General features: G+C 38.2%; 1 long non-coding RNA gene across 1 annotated transcript in view; it reads left to right on the forward strand.

Annotated features, from left to right (window-relative positions):
• LOC149955618 (uncharacterized) overlaps positions 1-23769 on the forward strand; it is a 72199-nt gene that overhangs the window by 41525 nt on the left and 6905 nt on the right. The window contains exon 2 of the long non-coding RNA XR_016478615.1: positions 22985-23091. This is a non-coding gene — a long non-coding RNA (uncharacterized LOC149955618). The remainder of the gene's footprint in view (positions 1-22984; positions 23092-23769) is intronic.

Genomic DNA, 23769 nt, shown 5'->3' on the forward strand with positions numbered 1-23769 from the left:
GCTTTCTCGTTTTTAACAATAATACCAAGCAACCAATGAGATCCTCCAAAAATATTTGTCGTGATTAGGACAAAGATATATTCTTGGTCACCCTTTTCGTCTTCAAGGAATCGTTCTACATTCCCGAAGTTACTTTCTAAACTCGCGGCCAACGAGTATAAACACGAATCTATAAACAAAGCGCTAAATTTGCTGTTGCAAATCAAGTATTTCATACACTGATTCAGGATAACATCTTCAATGTATTCACCGGGTTTGAGAGTAGAAAATTCTTCACTTTCAAGACTTTGGCGACATTCCGGAGAACAAACCCAATGATCGTTAAGGTTTAACTCTCCCACATCGTCCATATCGTGAGCAGAGTTAGTCTTACTCGAGCGCTTCGCTGGTCTTACGTCTTCACGGACGCATTTTCCCTCATCTGGTATCTTTCTTTTTTGACTTGTCCGTCTTTCGGTTCCATCAGTTTTTAGGCCGTCAACTATTTTTGCCTTTCCAATTGGCGTAGACGACTTTCTTTTAATTGGCGCGTTAAAAGTGACAGTTCTCTTCGGAGTATCGGGAATGGACAATGGCGCCAATAAACCATCACTCCGGTCATTAGATTCTAAGTCCTTCAAAGGCGTCGACTGATGACTTCGTGTGCCAACGATGGAGTCTTGTGACGCTACGTAAGAATCGATGTCCTCGAACCTTCGTTTTCCGTCCGGTTTGGTATTCTTAAAGTTCTTTTTACCGGAACCTTTCTTTCTCGTTATTGCCGTGAGTGACGGAACGTCCGGAATCTTTTCAGAAAATGCGCTTTTATTTCGAATCATTTCTACCGCCAACACGTGAAAGCAGCGGCTGTTGCCGAAATTGCAACTACAAGACTTTTTCTTGTTACTGGGGTTAACAACGTGGTATTCGTTCTTACTGGGATCTCTGACCACATAAACCATCGGATTGGTAACGAGTGTGACTAAATTTTGTCTCAGACAAACTGAAGCCAACAATTTCTGGGACCATCTACCCGTGTTTCTCTCTTTTATGGGATCCGAAGAATTCGGTACCACACCCATTCTGGCCGCTTCGACTATTTCGCTTCTGTTCGCCAGGGAGATATTGAGTTTCAAGTTTAACTTTTCGTTACCTTCAAACTCCGGCTTCAAGTGGTATTCTCCTTGGCCATCGACGGCGCGATCGTAGTCGTTTAAATCGATGCTCTGTAAATCTTCTAAAACCATAATGGCGTCGTCGATCTGTTTCTGTTCCCCTTCGAAGGCGCGTTTTATTTTGCTGTTATAGCTCTCGCTGGGGTTATTCGTCGGTGGCGTTTTACGAAAGATCGCGAACCTTTGGTGGCGTTCGGCAATCGCCCTCGTTTTCAAATCAACCTTCAAGTGATTGTCAAAATATTTCACGAATTCCGCTGGCCAAGTCGGATAATATTCTCCGTATTTTTCATCAAAGTCCTTTTGCGTTTCGCATTCTAGTAACGCGCAAAAATGATCTAGGAGAATCTTCTTATTATTTCTCGTGGTTTTTGCTTGATCTAGCCACCGCTCGACGTTTTTCTTCAAGTGATTGTGGCAAACAATTAAATTAGTTTTACCCATTTGAGAAGCGCCCATTATGGCGTGGGTGATAGCCGTTTCTCTATCCGAAAAAATGGGGCAGTTCGATCCAAATTCGTCCAATTTCAGTTCTTTCGCCACGTAATCGCGCCAAAAGCGCTCGTGGACTTCCAGAGACTTGACTTGGTGTATCAGAAAAAAAATCGGGACAATGGGATGTTCGACGAGCATCGTGTTTATCATAACAACGATGGTTACGAAAAAGTTACCCAATTTAAAGGTAGTATCGCAATAAATAGCCTGTTCCGTTTCTTCATCGTCATTTGAAATCTCTAGTAGACGATTGGCTAACGTCACGGCTTCGGGGTGGCCAAATACGATAGTTAAATCGTTCGTAAAATCTATCTGACGAACGAAATCGCTAAATACCGTCCTTTTTAACATTATCACCGCCACCAGAGGGTCGTTACAGATCTTTTTCTTCCGATCGATTAGGTACTTAGCGTTTCGAACTTGTTTGCGATTTCGAACATTAACCATCGGTCGCAACGCGGCAATATCGTCGTGGACTGCTTCGTTTTTAATGTTCGTTAAGTCCCTTTCCGCCGCAATTTGAACGTTCTTGTAAGTTCTAGCGGACGATTTTGAGACGTTATCTTTCACATTTTGCAATGTCGAGGGAATAGTGCGGACGTAGTCGTGTCGTATCTTATCTCGGCGACAATTGCCATGCGCCCTGGGAACCCAAGCAGTTTCGTCGCCAATGTAGTGAATAACTGCGGTAAATACTCCTGGAGGATTTTGCAAAGTGAATATCTGTCTCTTAAATCTCGAAGAATAGTCTTCATCCTTCGGACCAATTTTTATTAATTGGTAAAGCTTAATCAAAGGCTCATCTTTTAATTTAGAGGTTCCAGATCTTTTCCACTTCATCTTATCACAAAGTAGGTCTTCTCGTTTCGACGGATCCGTCGTTGAGACCACGTAAACGTCTCCGCCCTTAATATTAGAACAATGAAGGGAATAAATACATCCCTCAAAGGTATTCTCTTTCACCGCGGTTAAAATCTCGTGGGCTTTTTTGTTGGTTAGTTTGGACACGTTGGTCATATAAGGCACCACATTTTCGTCGCTTTTACTATTGGTACCGGCGTCGGCATGGCTATTATCGTCTTCAACAACGGAATTATTATTGTTATTCGAAATAACATCATCATCGGTACTAATAAAACCGCCTTCGTCTTCGGATTCATTTTCAATTATCGAAATATCCTTCTCTTCATTTTCTGAATTAGAAAATTGGCTTTCTGTATCAAAAGCATCATTATCAGAATAGTCGAAATTCGAATTATTCCGCGATGAATCACGTTCATCTTTGTCAGAACTCGTATCAGAATTATGAGTTTCAGACATGTTTTCTTTATTTATTAAAAGGTTTGTTAAGATATCTGTTACAAATTATGTAACGCTCAGATTCAATGTTTTTATTCAGTCCAAATTATTACGCAATTAGGACTGGCTCACTGGGATTAGTCTCAAAACCTGTAACGCCCAGAATTATATTGTATTATTTGTCCAAATTATGCGTAAACCACGCAATTAGGACTGGTTAACTGGGATTAGTCACAAAACCTGTAACGCCCAGAATTATATTGTATTATTTGTCCAAATTATGCGTAAACCACGCAATTAGGACTGGTTAACTGGGATTAGTCACAAAACCTGTAACGCCCAGAATTATATTGTATTATTTGTCCAAATTATGCGTAAACCACGCAATTAGGACTGGTTAACTGGGATTAGTCACAAAACCTGTAACGCCCAGAATTATATTGTATTATTTGTCCAAATTATGCGTAAACCACGCAATTAGGACTGGTTAACTGGGATTAGTCACAAAACCTGTAACGCCCAGAATTATATTGTATATTTTAGTCCTACGTTTGTGCAAACCACACAATTAGTACTATTTACTAGTGTAGGATTAAAATTATCAGAATATATAGTTTCCACAAAAATGTATTGGAAATCAACTAAATTAAAGCTTAAATTAATTCTTCAGAATAAAACAGTAAACTTACAGATCAAGAAGTCAACAAATTTTGGCCTAATCTTTAGTCCAAAATTTTAATACAGCCGATCGAAGAACTGAGCTATAAGAACTCTAAACAAAGAGTGAAGATTTTTGGCGCAAAATTACAGCAAATCCTTTTCACAATCCGCTAGATGGTGAAACCTGACCGCTAAAATTCAAGGTCAAGCTCTCTGAAAATAACGATTTTCAATTTTGTATTATCAGTTAGGTCACGGCCAACTTTGATCTCGCGCGCTACAGCGGCCATCTCATTCGTTGACGTTTCTGTGTTAACCTATGAGCAAAATATGTGTATGACGTGAGCACCCCTAGCGGATTATTATTTTTAGAATAGTTTTTACATTGAAGACAATATAAAAACCGAGCGTGGCGCTGAACTCCTACACGTTATAGTACAGTTTATAGGGGGAAAATCCTTGCTCGCGGAATTTCGACGAATGTGTTGGCCGCTGTAGTGCGAACAGCGCGTGATCGAAGTTGGCCGTGGTTAGGTATAACCTAAACTTAGAGCAGACAACTTTTGTTTAGATGTTTATATCCCAGGCTGAGAAATAAGGAATTTCTTTAAACTGGAACTGTGGCCAGTAGAGCCTAGGTAGTTTAATTAAAAAACTGGCCACTTGCCATTTTTAACCTTCAAAATCAGGCTTTCATAATCTATGGTCAAATTATCTATTCTTGACAATATGTGCTAGAAGCAAAGACCAAACAATGTTAGGGATTATTATAGTATTTTTTTTTATGAACTAAAATCTTGAAGGGAAAAAAATTAATTAAGTGGTCACCAGGGCTACTAACACCCCAAGCATTTAATTTTTAAACTGGCGATTGGCCTGTGATAGTGCCTTATTTCTCACACTATATAGCCGCTTATAGCAATGTATAAAGTCAAAACGAACATTGAACTACTTTCACATTTAAATTTCTTTATAACGAAAAACGTTTTTTCTGGTCGGTTAAGCGATAAAATAGGTGTACAAATTGATTACTTGATTTCCAGAAATCCAGCTTATCACGGGAAATCAAATATTTTTTAGAAATAATGCATAGATCATTTAGTATTTTCTAGAATTCAGTTGTAACCACGCATTTCCCAAAATAATTAACGGTAAATCACCATTAATCATTAACGCGCGAGAAATTCCGGATGTTTTCAAAATTCGCGAGTGATTCAAATTCGCAAGAAGTTGTAAATGTAAATGACGTAATTTACGTCACATTACGCGAACAAAGTTTCAGTAAAGGAGATACCTTCATGGAATACTTATGAATAATTATTTTACATATATGCTGGAGTGAAATCTATTCACCTGACCTAAACCCCACTACCAACTTTATACATTGAGTCCGATCAAAAGTGTAATCCGAAATTGGCTGTTAACCGCTCAATGATATACCAAATGTATTCGCATCTTTGCTTTGGTCGTAGTTACGAACTTCGTTGTCAAATAAAAACTAGATGCCACGTATATTTGAGTACCCACAATCCCCCTTAAGTACATCTTGCGTATTAAAGTTGAATCTGAAAGTTTTTAATCAATGAACTTAATAAGCGCAGTTTAGCAACCTAAGAGGAATTTTTACGAAAGGGAGCTCTTTTCCAAACCACCCTCTTCGTGAAGAACAATATCTCAATCACCCTATCCTAAAAATAATTAGCGTACTAAGCGAGAGCAAACTGACCATAAATAGAAACCTATTACAACACTATATCAGTCACGTTATCCATTAGCTAGGAACTATATATTTCAACTTGATAACCTTCATTACAAATAAATACGAATTAAAATATAAGCCTCACCACTAATCGGTCAAACCCTCTAACCATTAAAACCTTCGGATACTAACACACTTCAAATATTAAAACGGTGTCAAAGTAAAATTTTAACGCTTATGTCAATCGTCCATTAAAAGAACAAGCACTCCAAATAAGAGCACTATAATAAGATATATTATATTTTTCTAGTGAAGGAGCCGGCAAATAAATGTATGAAATAATTTAATGTTTGAAATAAAAAATTAGACTTTTAATTCATTATTTATTAGCATTTTGAAGAAGAGTTAGTTTTGGAAAGGGATTTATAAATAGAAAATTATAATTATTAATGAGAAAGAGGGTAGAATAAACGAGATTAACCGGTAGAATAAAACGGGAAAGAAAAGAAGCCAAAAAGAGATAGAATAAATTTGAATCACGAAATAAAAAAATTTCTTCAAAAATTAACATTTATTGGGACGAAGAAAGCCCATGGATATTTTTAAAAAAGTTCAATTTTGAATTACGAAGATACGCCTGCACCAAAGAAAACGCGTTACAATGAATAGAATAATTCCGGTATTAGAAACACGGTAGAATAATTTCACTTTATTTCTAAAACCCCACACTTAATTATAACCGTAAAAATATGACATTTATTATTTTTCGTTTAAATATGAAATCCACGTTCAAATAATTGGAGAATAATTCGAATAAACCGCCACGGGTACAGAATAATTTATGCGCTCTTGGAGACAGTGTCGCCATCTAGTGGATAGCGTAAAACATGCACAACGAAAAGCCATCCCAAAAACGCACTGCCTAAATAGAATAATTTCGCTATAACGTTTAAACCAGTCCGTGAAAATTAACGAAACTACCACGAAATATACCCCTCTTCACGCTCTTCGTGACGGCCTAAAAATAATTCCGGTATTCGAATGGAAAGTATAGAAAACGTGATAGAATAAGTTTCAATAGCTAAATAACGCGTTGACGACAAAAAGCATACGGAAAACGCGTTAGAATAAATAGAATAATTTGGCTATAACGTTTAAACCTGTGGAGGGAAATTAACGAAACTATCACGAAATATACCCCTCTTCACGCTCTACGTGACGGCCTAAAAATAATTCCGGTATTCAAAAGGGAAGTAGCTTAAAAACGATAGAATAAATGTGAAGCACGAAAAAACGCTGATACGCCATATTTCCTACCCAAAAGGAATTAGAATAAATAGAATAATTTCGCTATAACGTTTAAACCAGTCCGTGAAAATTAACGAAACTACCACGAAATATACCCCTCTTCACGCTCTTCGTGACGGCCTAAAAATAATTCCGGTATTCGAATGGAAAGTATAGAAAACGTGATAGAATAAGTTTCAATAGCTAAATAACGCGTTGACGACAAAAAGCATACGGAAAACGCGTTAGAATAAATAGAATAATTTGGCTATAACGTTTAAACCTGTGGAGGGAAATTAACGAAACTATCACGAAATATACCCCTCTTCACGCTCTACGTGACGGCCTAAAAATAATTCCGGTATTCAAAAGGGAAGTAGCTTAAAAACGATAGAATAAATGTGAAGCACGAAAAAACGCTGATACGCCATATTTCCTACCCAAAAGGAATTAGAATAAATAGAATAATTTCGCTATAACGTTTAAACCAGTCCGTGAAAATTAACGAAACTACCACGAAATATACCCCTCTTCACGCTCTTCGTGACGGCCTAAAAATAATTCCGGTATTCGAATGGAAAGTATAGAAAACGTGATAGAATAAGTTTCAATAGCTAAATAACGCGTTGACGACAAAAAGCATACGGAAAACGCGTTAGAATAAATAGAATAATTTGGCTATAACGTTTAAACCTGTGGAGGGAAATTAACGAAACTATCACGAAATATACCCCTCTTCACGCTCTACGTGACGGCCTAAAAATAATTCCGGTATTCAAAAGGGAAGTAGCTTAAAAACGATAGAATAAATGTGAAGCACGAAAAAACGCTGATACGCCATATTTCCTACCCAAAAGGAATTAGAATAAATAGAATAATTTCGCTATAACGTTTAAACCAGTCCGTGAAAATTAACGAAACTACCACGAAATATACCCCTCTTCACGCTCTTCGTGACGGCCTAAAAATAATTCCGGTATTCGAATGGAAAGTATAGAAAACGTGATAGAATAAGTTTCAATAGCTAAATTACGCGTTGACGACAAAAAGCATACGGAAAACGCGTTAGAATAAATAGAATAATTTGGCTATAACGTTTAAACCTGTGGAGGGAAATTAACGAAACTATCACGAAATATACCCCTCTTCACGCTCTACGTGACGGCCTAAAAATAATTCCGGTATTCAAAAGGGAAGTAGCTTAAAAACGATAGAATAAATGTGAAGCACGAAAAAACGCATACGGAAAACGCGTTAGAATAAATAGAATGATTTCTCTTTATTTTTAAAACCATTCCGTGGTTATTAAAATTTTTTACACTCTAGAATAAATTAATTAGTTATTATTATAATTATTATTATTATAGGTTCAAAACTTCAAATAACAATAAATTAGTATAGATTCCCTTGCTATTAGGTTCGAATAAATTATAATTGTCTAGATTCCCTTGCCTTAGAATTAACTCTAAAATTAGTTTTAATTCACGTGATATAAACCTAGCCTAGATTACAATAATTAAACGACGAAATCGAATGTAAATATTTTATTTACCTTTATGACATTGCATGTTATGTAGCTTTATTTGTATAACACGTATTTAATAATTTCGAAAGTTGGTTTTAGTTTAATGATAATCATGGTTAAATGATTAATTTCGTAGCTAGCAGTCAAAAAGAACGAGCATTATCGCATTTAGAATAAATAGAATAGTATCATCCTACCTGGCACACTCTCGTCTCCAGCATATCGGTTTTATTCTATTTATTCTATTTATTCTATTCATTCTTTTTAGGCAGGCCCTCTCGCACTATATGAATTTCACCTATCATCTCAAGCGAGTTCGCCAATAAACTTCTAACATGCTGCTAGTCCGGAGATGGCGCTGCGAAAGTATTAACTGGCGCGTGCTTTTGAATTTTTTAAACTATAAAGCGTTTGCAAAACGTTTGTGCTCGTATCAATAGGCCTATTTATTAATACATTTTAAATTTTTTAATCTATTTAGAGTATAATTAATCAATATCAATAAAAATCAGGAATTAATATTTTGAAATAATATTGTAAATCGCAAACCCCTGTAACACAAGAAGTCGGTTTAGAGCAAAGACTATATACGCTTCGCTTACTAGACAGGCGTCTCCATCCAAAAAACCTGTTAACACTTTCGAAACACGGGAGAAGCCTTTGACCAGCCGTTAGAGGCGCCACTAGTAGCACTCTGAAGCGCGGGGAAAATTTTGACCATGGTCTGCTATCGTATGCAAGTTGAGCCTTGAACGAGCCAGTCTATTTATATATAGTCTTTGGTTTAGAGTCGGGGTACGGTCGAAAAGTTGGTTTATAGCATTGAGTTGGGAATAACTAGAGGTACAACTAAATCTGGCTGGCGCGGGACCAATTTCGGTCCTTAAGGAGACTTTATCAACTTTATCGTTCTGCCGTGGCGGCATCTGTCTCTATTGGTGGCAACTATTGCAATTGAATTTTTTTCGCGAATCTGATGCGAAATTGAAATCTATGATTTCTCGTAACAAACAAACCTTTGAAGTTGTTTAAAAATAATTTTATTCTGTCAACACGATTCTTTTTAACTCAAGTTACGGTGAGTTAGCTAATAATTATTTATTTTTAGCCATATAACTTTACAAAATATAGATGGCGCTACCGCCTAATTATAAAGATGAATTTCGTACAGTCTTCTCAGATTAGGTCCCGCGTAACCATGGCAACTGAAATAGTAATTTTAATTCTAGCAGTATTATTCCCAATTCAATGGTTAGTAGTCGACGACCAAATGCCGATATAAAAACGCGAAACGTTTTTCGACACTAAAACCGTAAATCCTTTTTTGGGACTATTAATGGTCGGTATGCCGACCATTATCCAACTTAAAATAGACCTTACATTTAACTATTGGATTCGACATTAACTTTATGAAACCGACCATATTTATTTATGAAAATGGTATATTTTAATTATTTTCTTACTATTTGATGATGATGAATTTTTTATTCACTTTTATTTTTTCTTCAAACTTATTTGTATTCGAAAATCTAATAATGAGATCAGTTTTGGGTCGGAAATAAGCATTAATATAAAGTCGGCCCGACGTCGTTTCGGAGTCGGTTCTTAGGTCTATTAATTTTCGGTAAAGAGTCGACGTTTTGTAGTCGGCCGACCATTTTACCACTACGACATTTCGACCCTCAATCCAAAGGTCGGCCGACTTTAGTGTTTAGTACCTTTTGCCGACGTCGGCCTGAGTCTAATTTGCTACAGGGGAAGTAACTTCTTATTTCAAATTAAATTCTAAAAATTAATTAATCATAATTAGTAAAAATTAACTTCAAGTATAATTATACAATAAAATACAATTATTTTAAAAATATGAAAAAAATACATGTGTGGTCCTTATCAAGTCGGCATATCGACTGTACATTAAAGTCGACTTGCCGACTTTATAAAGTCTCAAAATGGAAATTTGTAATTTTTGGGGTTTACAAAAATTTAACAATTTGAGTCGGCATACGGTCGTCGACCTGAAAACGACTTTTAGACCCATACCCGACTCTTGACCGACACGCTAATGCTACAGGGGAAGATATAGGGGAAACCTACTTGAACCATGTCTTCAAGGTCATCCAAAAACTAACTCGAGAACCGTAAGGGTTAGAAATTTGGTTCCGATTGGACACGTGTTCCACGTGACTTTTTAAGTACAAATAGCTTTGACCTGATCGGATTTGACCAATAGGAAGCCGAGAAATGCTAGATGAAAAACAAGAAGGTCGTTAAGTTGATAACGTGTCGAAAGCAAGGTTCGGGAGCTGATAACTCTAAAGATACTCCTGTTAGAGTACAGAAATTTCCTACACATCCTCAGCACGATTGAGGGTCTTTAGTTTAGAAATTTCAATGACCTTGAACCATGTCTTCAAGCTCGTGTTAGGACCACCCACGCTCTATAGGTTAGGTTGTTTAACAAGATGTTTGACGTTTTTTTGTAGAAAACCCGCAACTAAAGAACAGTTATGAATAAAAAAAAAGTAGCGAGCACTATTTTAGCCCGTTTTTGTTTTTCGCCATTTTCCCAGGGCCAAAATAGTGATTTCACTCTATAAGAACTAAATAAGCCATAAAATTCGTTGCCGCGAAAAACAGGCTAAAATAGTGTTCGCCGCGCGGTCAGGACTAATTTCGCCTACCTTCATTGCAGTCCAGGTGTAAATGGTCTTAGGTGTTAACAACTTACCATACGCACTGGAGGCCTCTACTTAGGAGAAAGGCGATTAATGAATAGTATAAGCATAATAATAGATAGTTTTATTACCTCTTGTATTGATGTCAGACCAACATGGGATATTTCTTAAAGAGGCTAAAACGTTTACTGAAGATATACACTTTTTTAGAAATCTTTCTGAATTTTTTCATATTACTTTTTTAGATTTTTGGCCATTTTGCGCCCTTCTCAAAGTGGCGCCCATGGCATGTGCCATGTCTGCCATACCCTAGTTACGCCACTGAAAGGGTGTGTGAATTTATTATACATTTTGGCCCCAGGAAAATAGCATAACAATTTTAAATAGTTACCTAGATAAGGCCAGCTTCAACCAGGCTAAAAATCGAAGTTGGACGTACATTTATAGCGGCCGGTACAGCCAACTTCGATTACGCGCGAAATCGAAGTTGGCCGTACCAGGTATCGCCCCGGTTCTTTTTGTTTTAGGACTACACCACTGAATACAACTGTGGCTAGATTAGTTTTCGTTTGTATTTAAATACACAACGCTAGATGCATCTTATATGCCTGCTACAAAAACGTAACCGCATGGGTGACGGGGTTATAATTCTACTATTAATTGCAACAGCCCTTTTAGGATATTTACTCCCATGACGGCAAATATCTTTTATTGACTTTAAGGACGGACCGAGCGATAAGTGTTACGTTAAACGTTTAAGCATCCATATGACAGGGTTCCCACCATAGAGATAGAAAATAAGTAGAGGCCCAATGAAATCTGAGGGTTTGTTTACGCGGTGCTATCCCCCTTCGCGAGCTATGCGTTATAGGGAAGCAGGGCCGTGCAGAGGTATCCTGGGACCCGTGGACAAACTTACTCGCGGGCCCCTTCGATTTGCACCCCCCCCCCTTGAGCCCTGAAAACTTATCCCAAGTTATCTTGATGTGCACCCCCCCCCTCGAGCATCTTCAATGGGCCCTACAGCTACGGGCCTCCCTCGTGGACCCTTTTCACCCGGGCCCCGGGGATTTTGCCCCCCCCCCTCTGCACGGCCCTGTAGGGAAGAAAACACGTGGCGCCACAAACGGCCATCTAAGAAACTAAACTCCCTTTGTGGCAATCAGGTGGGCTCTATGACGTCATTGCAGAATGTAAACAACGTCGATATTTGGAGAAAAAAAAGGTAAATTTACCTCTAATTTTCAAAATTAAATACAATTATCAATCGTAATAATATATATTCCTGATAGACTGGCATTGCATACAAAATTTTCCTGGAAAAGGGTCAGTCCATGTCAAATCGAGAGGTTGGGAGGTACTACCTCACCGATTTGTACATCAAATTTTGGTGCCTTGAAATAATGAACATTTCCAAAATTTTGGCCCTCTATCGATAAAATTGGCCATTTTATGAACAATTGAAATTTTCCCACACCAAAGGCTCCCCCGACCCAAAAATCAACATTTTTGGCCATATCTTCCAGCGAAATACCTTTAAACTATCGCAAATTTGTTTTCTAGGTGTAATTTGACAAGGAATCGTATTCTTGCTTCACAAATTACCTGCAGATATTGTTTTGGAAGATATTAACGTTTTCGGGGGGTCTAAGAAACCCCCAAAAAACGGAAATGACGTCACCTTCGATTTTTTCTTTTTTTTATATTATTTAGCTATTGACAAAGAAGCACACATTTAATGTTTCAACAATGAGAAATGTTTGGTTAAAAATTTATAAGAAAAATTCTAGTTCGAATTGAATTTTTGATTCTGTTTATAATAGAGATAATTTGTGAATAACCTTGAAAAAGGTGTTCAAGGTCATCAAAATTTACTTTATCGCTAGGCCATTTAAATGGTTAATGTGCCCTGAAAGTTTGAATTGTATGGCACTTTTAGTTTCAGACTTATTATACCTGAAGTGTTTGGTCATAGACATTATTCATTTAGAGTTAATATAATTTCGAAATAAACTCTTTACATTGAACATTGTTCAGTTTATGTTAAACAGACATGGTCCAAGAAGACGCACTTAAGGGTCAATAATTCTAAAGCTAATAATGTCAAGTAAATGAAACTTTCAGGGCACATTAACCATTTAAAAGCCTCAGCGATGATGACCTTGAACACCTTTTTCAAGGTCATTCACAAATTGTCTCTATTATCAACAGAATCAAAAATTCAATTCGAACTAGAATTTTTCTTATAAATTTTTAACCAAACATTTCTCATTGTTGAAACATTAAATGTGTGCTTTATTGGTCAATAGATAAAAAATATAAAAAAATCAAAAAAATCGAAGGTGATGTCATTTCCGTTTTTTGGGGGTTTCTTAGACCCCCGAAAACGTTAATATCTTCCAAACCAATATATACAGGTAATTTTTGAAGCAAGAATACGATTCCTTGTCCAAAATACACCTAGAAAACAAATTTGCGATAGTTTAAAGGTATTTCGCTGGAAGATATGGCCAATTATTTTGATTTTTGGGTCGGCGAAGCCTTTGGTGTGGGAAAATTTCAATTGTTCATAAAATTTTATCGATAGAAGGCCAAAATTTTGGAAATTGTCATTATTTCAAGGCTACTTACGCACCAAAATTTGATGTACAAATCGGTGAGGTAGTGCCTCCCAACCTCTCGATTTGACATGGACTGACCCAAAAGGATTATTGTGGTAAGTTTTCTTCGAACTGCTTCTTTTGACTATCATTGATGTATCTGCTGATTTTTCTTAATCTTATATTTACAAGTAAATACGAATTTTTGACGTTATTATAATGAAACAGGATAAGCTTTAAGCCACGATGTAACCACTTTAAAGGTTCCACTAAAACTAAACGATTTCGAAAAATAAGCTTAAAAAACCAACAATACCCAGGAATATCTCGATCAGTAAATATAAAATAAAACCCTTACTTAGCCTGAACCCAGATACTTTATATATTTTAAAACAAGATTTGACCTTTAAAATTTCATACGTAAAAAATGTAGACTTTAAAAATTAAACAAGCGTTCAAATCGGGAGATCGTGCTGGCCATGGAATAGTTCCTCCTTGTCATATCCGCCTTAAAGGAAATGTCGCATCGAGGTGGTCTCTCACGGCACGGCTGAAATGTCGTGGCGCCCCATCGTGCAAGATCCACATCCGCTGTCTAGTCGCTAACGGAACAACTTCCTGAAGCTCTGGTAGGGCTCGTTGCAGAAATTCCAGGTACGACTCTACATTCAATCTTGGCGGAAGGAAATAGGGTCCCACTAAGTTGTCTCCAACAATGCCACACCAGACGTTTAGGCTGAATTTTTCTTGGTGAGCTGCGACCACAGTTCCGTCAGGGTGGTTTTGGCTTCACTGATGGGTATTGTGTAAGTTGAGAATACCATTTCGCGAGAAATTGGCCTCATCGCATGCTAAGATGACACTTGGGAACTGCGGATCTTCTTGCACTCTGTCCACAATACACTGACAGAAGTTGCGGCGGTGTGGATAGTCGGCTTCGCTTAAGGCTTGAACTTTCTGTAAGTGGTAAGGGTGATAACGATGACCATGAATAATTCTCCAGACCATCACGTGATTAACACCCAGCTGTCGTCCAGCTTGACGGGTACTTGCGCAGGGGTCATCATCGAAAATTGACAGTACCTGAAACATTCCAGATGGTTTTTTCAGTGAAAACACTATGCTATAAACTACATCGCGCAAACAGATATTTCAAATAATTACCTGTTCTTCTACGTCGAGTGGAACGTCTCGCACTCCTTCTCGAGAGGGTTGAAGTTGACCAGTTTCTCGTTAACGCCGGTCCACACTTTCGAAAGTTCGTCTATTCGGTAGTCTTCTGTTAGGGAAAGTTTCTTGGTACAATCGTCGGGCTTCATCTCCTCTTCCTTCGGCTCGTCCGTACATCAAGTGCATGTCGGTGTATTCAGCGTTGGTAAAATGCGCCATCATTATCGAAAGTCCGGTGTCGAAGTAAGTACATTTCCAAATTAACACGTCGTTTTATACCGAAAATTGCAACATCACTAGAACATCATTTACGATTGAACGTGTTTTTAAAAAAATAATTTGTAGATGTATTCACAAAACCCTCTTACTTGGTGTAGCTTTGACTGTACGAATTTTCCACCCCCACCCCTTCCATCCCACTAATAACACTTCCGAGTTATTTCTGGCTTCAGGTACTGCGAATTTTTTGCTCTTGCAAGTCACAGGAGCTACATGAAGGCTGCCAGTAAAGTAAAAAACTTTAAGATTAAACAGTACATGGATAAAATATACTAAAAAAACACTGTCTTTGAAAATAAACATTATAAACGAACCAATACACAGCTCCAAAGATCTACGAAATAAAACCGAGGCGTGCCTTGAAAACGAAAAATACTAGGGCGCACCAGACAAAACGGAAAAACCGTGCCTTTAAAAAATACGCCAAGGCAGCCCCGATCCGTCTAGACCTGCATGAAAACGAGAAAAGTAAAATATAATTCGAAGTTTAAACACAAATATAAAAAGGAAAACTCTAATGAAGATTACTTACTCTATTTAGCAAAAAAGGGGATATCTTGTTAGAATACAAACGTCAGCACAAAGCAAGGCCGTCAGCACAAAGCAAGGCCGTCAGCACAAAGCAAGGCCGTTAGCACAAAGCAAGGCCGTTAGCACAAAGCAAGGCCTTTAGCACAAAGCAAGGCCGTTAGCACAAAGCAAGGCCGTCAGCACAAAGCAAGGCCATTCCACAAAAAGGCAAGAGTTTTAAGAAATACCTCATTAAAATTAACAATTTTTTTTATAAATACATATGCTTTTATGGTACGAAAAATATGATTCTCTATAACAGGCTTCGTAACGATCTCGAAAAGCTTTATTCGCAAAAGCCAAATCTAATTGACAATGATAATCGGTGGAATATTTATCCACAAGACCTGGTAAAAGAGTTATGCCAAATGGTTCAAAAAACGTCGTTAACGCCGTTTTACATTTTAAAAAGTTAATATTAAAGTCCCCAACAATAACCGTTGGAACCAAAGAATCATACTTAACATCAAACAAAGGATTAAAATCTTCAAAAACAGTTATTAAACTCGCTCCGGGATACTTGTACAACAGTATTAAAGCAATGACCTCATTATAAATGGAAACATTCAACCAACAACGTTCAACATGAGCATTTCTGAAAGGTCTATCTCTTCTCAAAACTCGGCCATCAAACTCATTTAAAATGTTTTTAGCCCTTTCCTTTAAATAAATAGACGATCCAAAAGCCTTTCTGCACGCCGTTCTTGCTAAAGATATAGCACCGACTTCCCTAAAGGACGGCACACTCATGCTATCTGTCTCTTTTTTCCATGTCTCAACGAAACATAATAATTCACTCCCTAATATTACATTGTCGGCTAAAATATCGGCTAAATGAGCATTTAACGACTGTACGTTATGAATATAAATACACACCTTCCTTTCTAAAAAAGGCAAAGCAATACGTTTAGTTTCACGTAACCTTTTGAGTTCCAATTCAACAACATCGTTTTTAGAGGCATTTGGAACTTGAAACTTACCATCAATATACAAACCAGAAGCTGATTTTGCTCTACTACAAGCCACGTACAAGTGAGACTTTTGTAACTTTTTAGATGGTCTACAGTGCACTACAACCGACGTGTACATATCACCTTGGCTTTTGTGTATAGTAATGGCTTCGGAAATAACGAGAGGAAATTGTTTCCTAGTCACCGAAATGTTTTGTTGCTTCCATTTCCTCGAAAACGTTTTAGTAACTTTCTCAACGGGTGTCCATAACCAGCTAAAATCATTAACTTTATACAACCCATAACTTCTTTGTTTTAGTTTTTTACCAACATCTTTGTCATCAAATTCCAACCAAACCCTAAACGGAAATTGAATTTCGTTTCTATTTCTGCCATACTCAATTTTCCTTAACCAGCCCGTTGCCCCATTCGTCAGTCCGTCCGAGGTGTCAACGTTGTTAGTCATCATATATCTTACATCGCAAGCTAATGTTAAATCCTTCGGAAGGCCGTATGTATCGGACGTCGCCAGTGTAGCAACCTGGGTTAAAATATCACTTTTTACCCTAGGACTCAAATCTCCGTTGACCACATCGACTGCAAACGAAAAAGCCTTTTCAGTTTCCATCCTAGAAAGTTTCTCCGAGTTGAACCGATTTACTTCAACATTAGTGGCGAAAAGATGGATCGCATCAACTGGAGGTGTACGTTCAGCACATACCTCCAAACTATCAAAAAGTTGTATATCGTCCGAAGACATTTGACCAACTGCCATTCTGTTTAACGTTTCTGCGAAAATTTTATCATCTTTCTGTCTCATAATTTCATCTAATTCGGAAAATTGGAATTGGTCCCAAATAGGATTATCGATCAGCGAAGTGTAGACGATATCAAACTCATTCTGATTTTGAAATGCAAAAGAATCACACACCGGGCGAAGTTGATTAAAATCGCCAACAAGTAAAACAGACACGCCACCAAAATAGTCGGGACACCCCATAATTTCCTGCAACCTAGCGTTGACTCGATGAAAGACTTTCAACCCAACCATTGATATTTCATCTATTATTAATAATTTTAATTGACCATAAAGCAACCTACACTTGTGCAGAGTTTCACTTTCTAACCTTGAGATATTTCCTGCAAATTGACTAACAGGTAGGCTAAATGTACTATGTAAAGTTGCACCACCAATATTAAAAGCCGCTTTTCCCGTAGGAGCGCATCTAATAACCTTTGCTTCTAATGAATTAGATCCTGGTTGTTTGTTATAAAATCTAGTAACTGATTCGTAAATTGCACTTATCAAAAGGCTTTTCCCAACACCGGCACCTCCCGTTACAAACAGACGTAAAGAAGTTTCCTTCGTTTTTACATGGAACAGGACCTGGTAAAAAATCTCCCTTTGCTTGGAATTTAACTTAATAAGAATATCATAATATTCTGAATCGTCCACTAAAGTAACTGAGGGTGAAATGGTTCGGTCAGTATTACTATCAACAACCTCCCTATTGATGTCACCTACAGCATCTTGCTCCGTATTAACAAGGCACAAATAACATTATTTGCTCCCGATAAAAATTATCCGGATCTTTAATTAAACTAAAATTTCTGTGTCGGATAATTTTAGACCGACCTCGTTTTCTAACAAACCCAGAATCACCTTTTAACTTCAACCAGTTACCAAACGATACGCCATCACAACTTCCGTCAACCTCATCATCGTGAATTTGGGTAGGAGTAGGTTTACGACTTTTGGCATATTCATACCAACCCGCAAACTGCGCTAACGTCACGGCCTCCATTACATCTGGCCTCTGTACATAATGGTCCACCAAACCACAGGAAAACACATCAATACTGTCCTCCGGCAACTCACGAAGCTCCGTACTAGTTTTAAGAATGCGCACACGATTCTGTGGCAAATTCGTGTTAATGAAAATACAAGATCTACTACTCCTTGATACTGGAATTTGTAAACTACTATAAGCAGCTTCCTGTGCGCTAACTTCGTGAGCATTTAAAAACTTGTTAGCTATAATTTTTAATTTTTCCTTTACAGTACATTTATCTTTTTTCGCTTCTTTCGCAGCGTCACGTAAAAGCATTGACACTCCTCGTTGGGACTTTCCGATATATGAAACAATATACATAACACAGGCGTATGCGTCGAGAACAAATTGAACATCTATATTGGCTTGCCAAAGGCGCAAAATATCCTTATTATAGGGATTCACTCTGGTATCTTTCGGGTCTCTTTTCAATAAAACAGTTTTCTTTTTTAAAGCGTATGTTACGGCTGAAATGTATTCGACCTACGTCATTTTAAATTTTGTTAGCAGCTCCTCAAACGTATCGACTCAAAATTCGGCTTCCTTCGACTGCAAAGTATCGTAAAGCAATTTACTATTTTTTTTTCACTTGAATTCTTCTCCTGGTGCTCCAACCTTCCTAAGTTTTGGATCGTACACTACGGTACGGGGCATTGGTGGAAAGGAAATTCCAAAACGACAAACAGAAATATTTTTCACTTTCTTTCTGCACGTTGTCGTGTGTCTATGCATTTGTAATTTGGTCAAAGCATTTAGATTTTCATTACCGAGATCAGCAGCGCAAACTATTATTTTATCAATAAAGTCTTCTATTTCCATCGCATTAGACAAATCGTCCTTCAGTTTCGGTGCCTCTTTTATCCATATAAGCCCATGTTGATGGGGAGAACCTCTTTGCTGTATTTCAACCCTAAAGTAATAATCTTCAATGACACCCAGAGGACCTAATTTCTGAAGAGCTTTAAGTAGAGCTCGAAAACGATGCTCAAAATAACGAGCGCAAGTAACGGGATCTTCCTGAATTAATTTAGCTTTTTCGGCGTAAGTTAAATTTAACAGTTCGGGAACCTCTAAAATTCGTTGACCAGAAGTCACGCGTAAAACGTTTAAAAGTTCAGGCCACCTACTTTCGGCAGCAGAAAGCGTTATAAAAAGGGTTGGAATACCCAATTGTCTAATCATGGCCAACATTTCCTTCTGCTGGTGTTGCCAATAAGAAGGAGACAACTGTAACCTTTCAAGCACTCAAAAACCATCATCAAGAGCACCTTCACTCGCAAGATGCCCAGCTGTATAATTCGAACCATCCTTTTTTTTAGATTTCCTCATGCAAACCTGGATAGCTTGGCTCACTTTCAATGTTTCCAATTTCACAAAAGAATAAAAAAAGTTTCGAAGAGTTCTTCGCGCATCTGCTATCAGAATTACGAATCTCCCACTTAACAATATCCCCATAGCTTCCCTTAACTTTAAGTTCTCTTTTCTGACCAACGTAAATACTTGGAAACGACAATTCTTCGGCGTCCTCATCAAACAACAGAGACATCGGTTTCTGTCCTTCTCCAGGGGCAAATTTAACATGCAAAGTACTCGTTGGCAAAAAATCAGACGATACCAATAACGTATCCTGATTTCCAACTCGCACGGAATCAACAAAATCGGGTTCATTCCAGAAACCATCGCTGTCTCTATCGGCCTCACACGTCAACAAATCAGCATTACGCTCTGTTGTTTGCTGATCAATTTCATCAACAACAAAGTCAAGCTCTTCTTGAAGTGGGTCCAATATACTTCTGTTTATTGCGATTTCATGCTTCTGATACAACGGAGATGTTACTAAAACATTAAGGGCCGCCATAATTTTTTTAGGTCTAACTGTTTCATACATAAACGGCGACTTGTATTGCATTCTTCTCATAAATTCAATCTGAATAGTATCCGTGTCACGGGGCAACCTGGGTAAAACAGATACCGTAGACTCAATATTGATTGGCACATTGACAACATTCCCTTTAATTCCTCTTTGTTGATCACATCCCAACCTTCTAATTTGCATAAAAGGTATTCTTGGTGATATCATTCTTTCTTCTAAATTCGATATATCAACTAACTCGTCTGGAATGGAGTGAAACACAAAACCATTTTCGGGGCTAAATTTTGGTAATTGTTTTTTCTTTACGGCCAAATTGCAAGCGCTGCACAGAAAAACCTTTTCAGCCAGTTCGCGTGGTTGAATATCAGGCACAGACAAAAATATATTGGACTTTACTAAACTTCCAGATGCTCTAAAAAAAAGATTTGAACAACCTTCACATTTCCAAGTCGGTCCTTCTTTAATGGCCTTAAAATAAACGTCTTCAATATACAATGAACTAGCCCTCCTTTCTGCCGCAGAAACTCGATTTGTAGCACGTTCCGTAATCGTATGCGCAATGTCCTGCCGCTTGGCAACTTTCGCTTGACGGTTTTGAACTCGTTCTGCCTCAACGTATTCGGAGTCCTGACGCTTAGCAGCCTTCGCTTGTCGGTTTTTATCACGTTCCGCCTCAACGTATTCGGGGTCCTGACGCTTAGTAGCCATCGCTTCTTGTTTTTGAACACGTTCTGCCTCAACGTAATCGGAGTCCTGACGCTTAGCAGCCTTCGCTTGTTGGTTTTTAGCACGTTCCGCCTCATCGTATTCGGGGTTCTGACGCTTAGTAGCCATCGCTTCTCGTTTTCGACCACGTTCTGCCTCAACGTAATCGGAGTCCTGACGCTTAGCAGCCTTCGCTTGTTGGTTTTGAACACGTTCTGCCTCAACGTATTCGGAGTCCTGACGCTTAGCAGCCTTCGCTTGTCGGTTTTTAGCACGTTCTGCCTCAACGTATACGGGGTTCTGACGCTTAGCAGCCTTCGCTTGTCGGTTTTTAGCACGTTCTGCTAATTTTAAGTATTAAATGGCAAACCAACACCACCGCAATAATACAACAATATCACAAATTTTAAGTCGATAAGAATAAGCATTAATAAATTACGAACTTTCGACCAAGTTATAATCAAACCGCAGAAGTTGGAAAATACGACGTATACACTTTGAAGTTTCCATCAAAAATTATTCTTTCCGAAAACGTAAATGTTCTCAAAACATTAATAAACAAAAAATAAGTGACAAAGAGGTTCCTCCAAAAAAATTAACCATTTCGCGGAAGAAGTAAATAATTTTAAAAGAATAATAGATAAAAAATATACAACAGCAAAAATTAAACAACAGCAAAAATAAAACGTCAAATAATAGAAGAAAAAAATGAAATTAAGCAACTTATGATATTAAACAAAAAAATTCAAGACTTTATTAACTATTATGCTTACGATGAGTGTCTTATTGGAAGTATAGCTAGGGAGTTATCGTTGGTTCTGTGGTAGAGCGCTCAACTGCCTAACTAAACGCAGTAGCGGCGCTAAGGGTGGGCTGAAGTGGGCTTTAGCCCCCCTGCATTTCTGAGAGGGGCCACATATTCATAATTAAGATTCCACATATTTTAATTTATGAATTTTCATTATCTCTAGAAATTTGTTTTATTGCGAAGAAACGTTTTTCTGGAAAAAATCTTTCAAAATCAATTGGTTTACTCAAAAAGTTAGTAGACCATAAACATATAGATTCGGCAGGAAGGTAGCGGTAATTGAGAGAAAGTTGAAAAGAAAGGGGCTTATGGGAATTTAGGGAAATATCCCAGGAATGCACGTGACCCCTCAAGGTCAGATACAAGGTCAGTAGCGGGTCTAGAAAACGCGACGAGAGCCGCAACAATAAAACGACCTTGCTCTTCTCGCTTCCTGGAAAATTTTGGGTTTTTTCGATTTCACAACTTTTTCGAAATATGGTCAATCCAAGGTTCCCGCTAAGGACCACAAAATTCTTAGGGGCCACAAAATAATTAGCCCGCCTGTGAAAAAACCTTAGCGCCGCTACTGACTAAACGGCCCGGGTTCAAAACCTGGGTGGCGCTCTTGTTTTTAATCAATAGAGAAATCGCTAAATTAGAATTTCTTCCATGCAATAATTTAAATCTTACGCGAAATCTTGTTCTATATCAATTAAACCAAAATTTCATACTCTATTAAATACGCTTCCGATAAAGCTGAAGGTCTAGTTTTCGATGAAGCGTATTGAGTGTCGGTGGTTCTGTGGTAGAACGTCCGCCTGTCAAGCAGGCGGTCGCGGGTTCGAACCCTGCCCGATGCTATCGCAAATTGATACTAAGACGAATACCGTGAACAATTGGTGGAAACCCTGCCATTGGACGTTGAGAGGTTGCCATAACACTCAGCACTCGGTCCGTCCCAAAAGTCAATAAGAAGTAGTTGGAAAATACACAACCGCCGCGACGGTAGGCGTTAATGAAAAAAAACCAACCAAACTCAACGCAATCGCAAATTTATCAGTTAACGCTTACCGTCACACGGTGGTTTTGCCAACCTTTAAACTGCTAAAACGGTTATTCGACTTGGCGTACGCAGTGAGCCAAGAAACTGCGTACGCAGTGATTACCCTTTGCCCCGAAAATGCGAACGCTTTCGCAGGCCTGACAGACAGACCCACAGACAGACAGACACGGTGGTTGTATAACCCCTCCTAGGGTACAAAGTCCCCTCGGAGAGGTAAAAATAACTGAACAATAATTATTTTTTTAAATTAATTATTGTAGTTTTTTTATGGTTTGAGAAACTAATGCTACGAGAGTTTTTTTGGAACATAATGAGATTTTTTAACCCAACACTTGCTTGATCCTTTTAATTTTTGCAGTTTCCTCCATGGTGGTTCATTTCAAAAGAATTGGAAATTGTCGAAAAGTCTGAAATGTACACTATGTTTATGAAGGATTTTTACGATTTCTTTCGAAACTCATTCAAGTGAGAAATGAACTTAATATTGCTTCAAGAGAGGGCTTTAATAACTTCAATTGTTATTCGTTGAAAATTAAGATTTTTAATTATTAATTTTTTGTAGCGTACGGTGATTAAGTCCATATCGTAAAACAATAAAAAAATTAAAGTATAAAATTATTTTCTCAGCGTCACGAGAACTTTATTGGCACGCGCGTTTCGGACGTGCAGGGACTTCAAATTCTAAAAGTATCTTTCGGCTCGAGCGCATGCTCTCTATCTATATTATAAGGAGCGCTTGGTACGTTGGTCGTACGTCCCAGCTTTCAGGAATGTTGGTTTAGTCTGTCACGAAGCCAAAGGCGGGGCGGCGAGGAAAAAGCGACCCGCGGCACAGAGGGAAACCGAGACTGCCTATCGCTTCGTTTCTGAGGTGATTCGACTATCTATTTTCTCAACATCTGTCGCCCCTGAGAGTTAGGCCGTGTTTGTCCCAACACGCAATACACCCGAAATTTTCTCTCTGTTTCCGCCGCGAATTTCGGAGGGGGAGGGGTTTCGGGGTCGTTCCGATTTGAACGTCCCGTGGCTCTCTCGACGTACGTTAGTCCCGTGGCCTTTATGCATCAGTCATTGGATACAGGGGGTTTAAAGGCGTACAGGGGGGTTTGGTACGACTGCGAGTTTGAGTTATTTTTGCGTGGA

This window comes from Leiobunum rupestre, chromosome 2, assembly GCF_980474605.1.
Source record: "Leiobunum rupestre chromosome 2, qqLeiRupe1.1.hap1, whole genome shotgun sequence".
Lineage (NCBI taxonomy): Eukaryota > Metazoa > Arthropoda > Arachnida > Opiliones > Sclerosomatidae > Leiobunum > Leiobunum rupestre.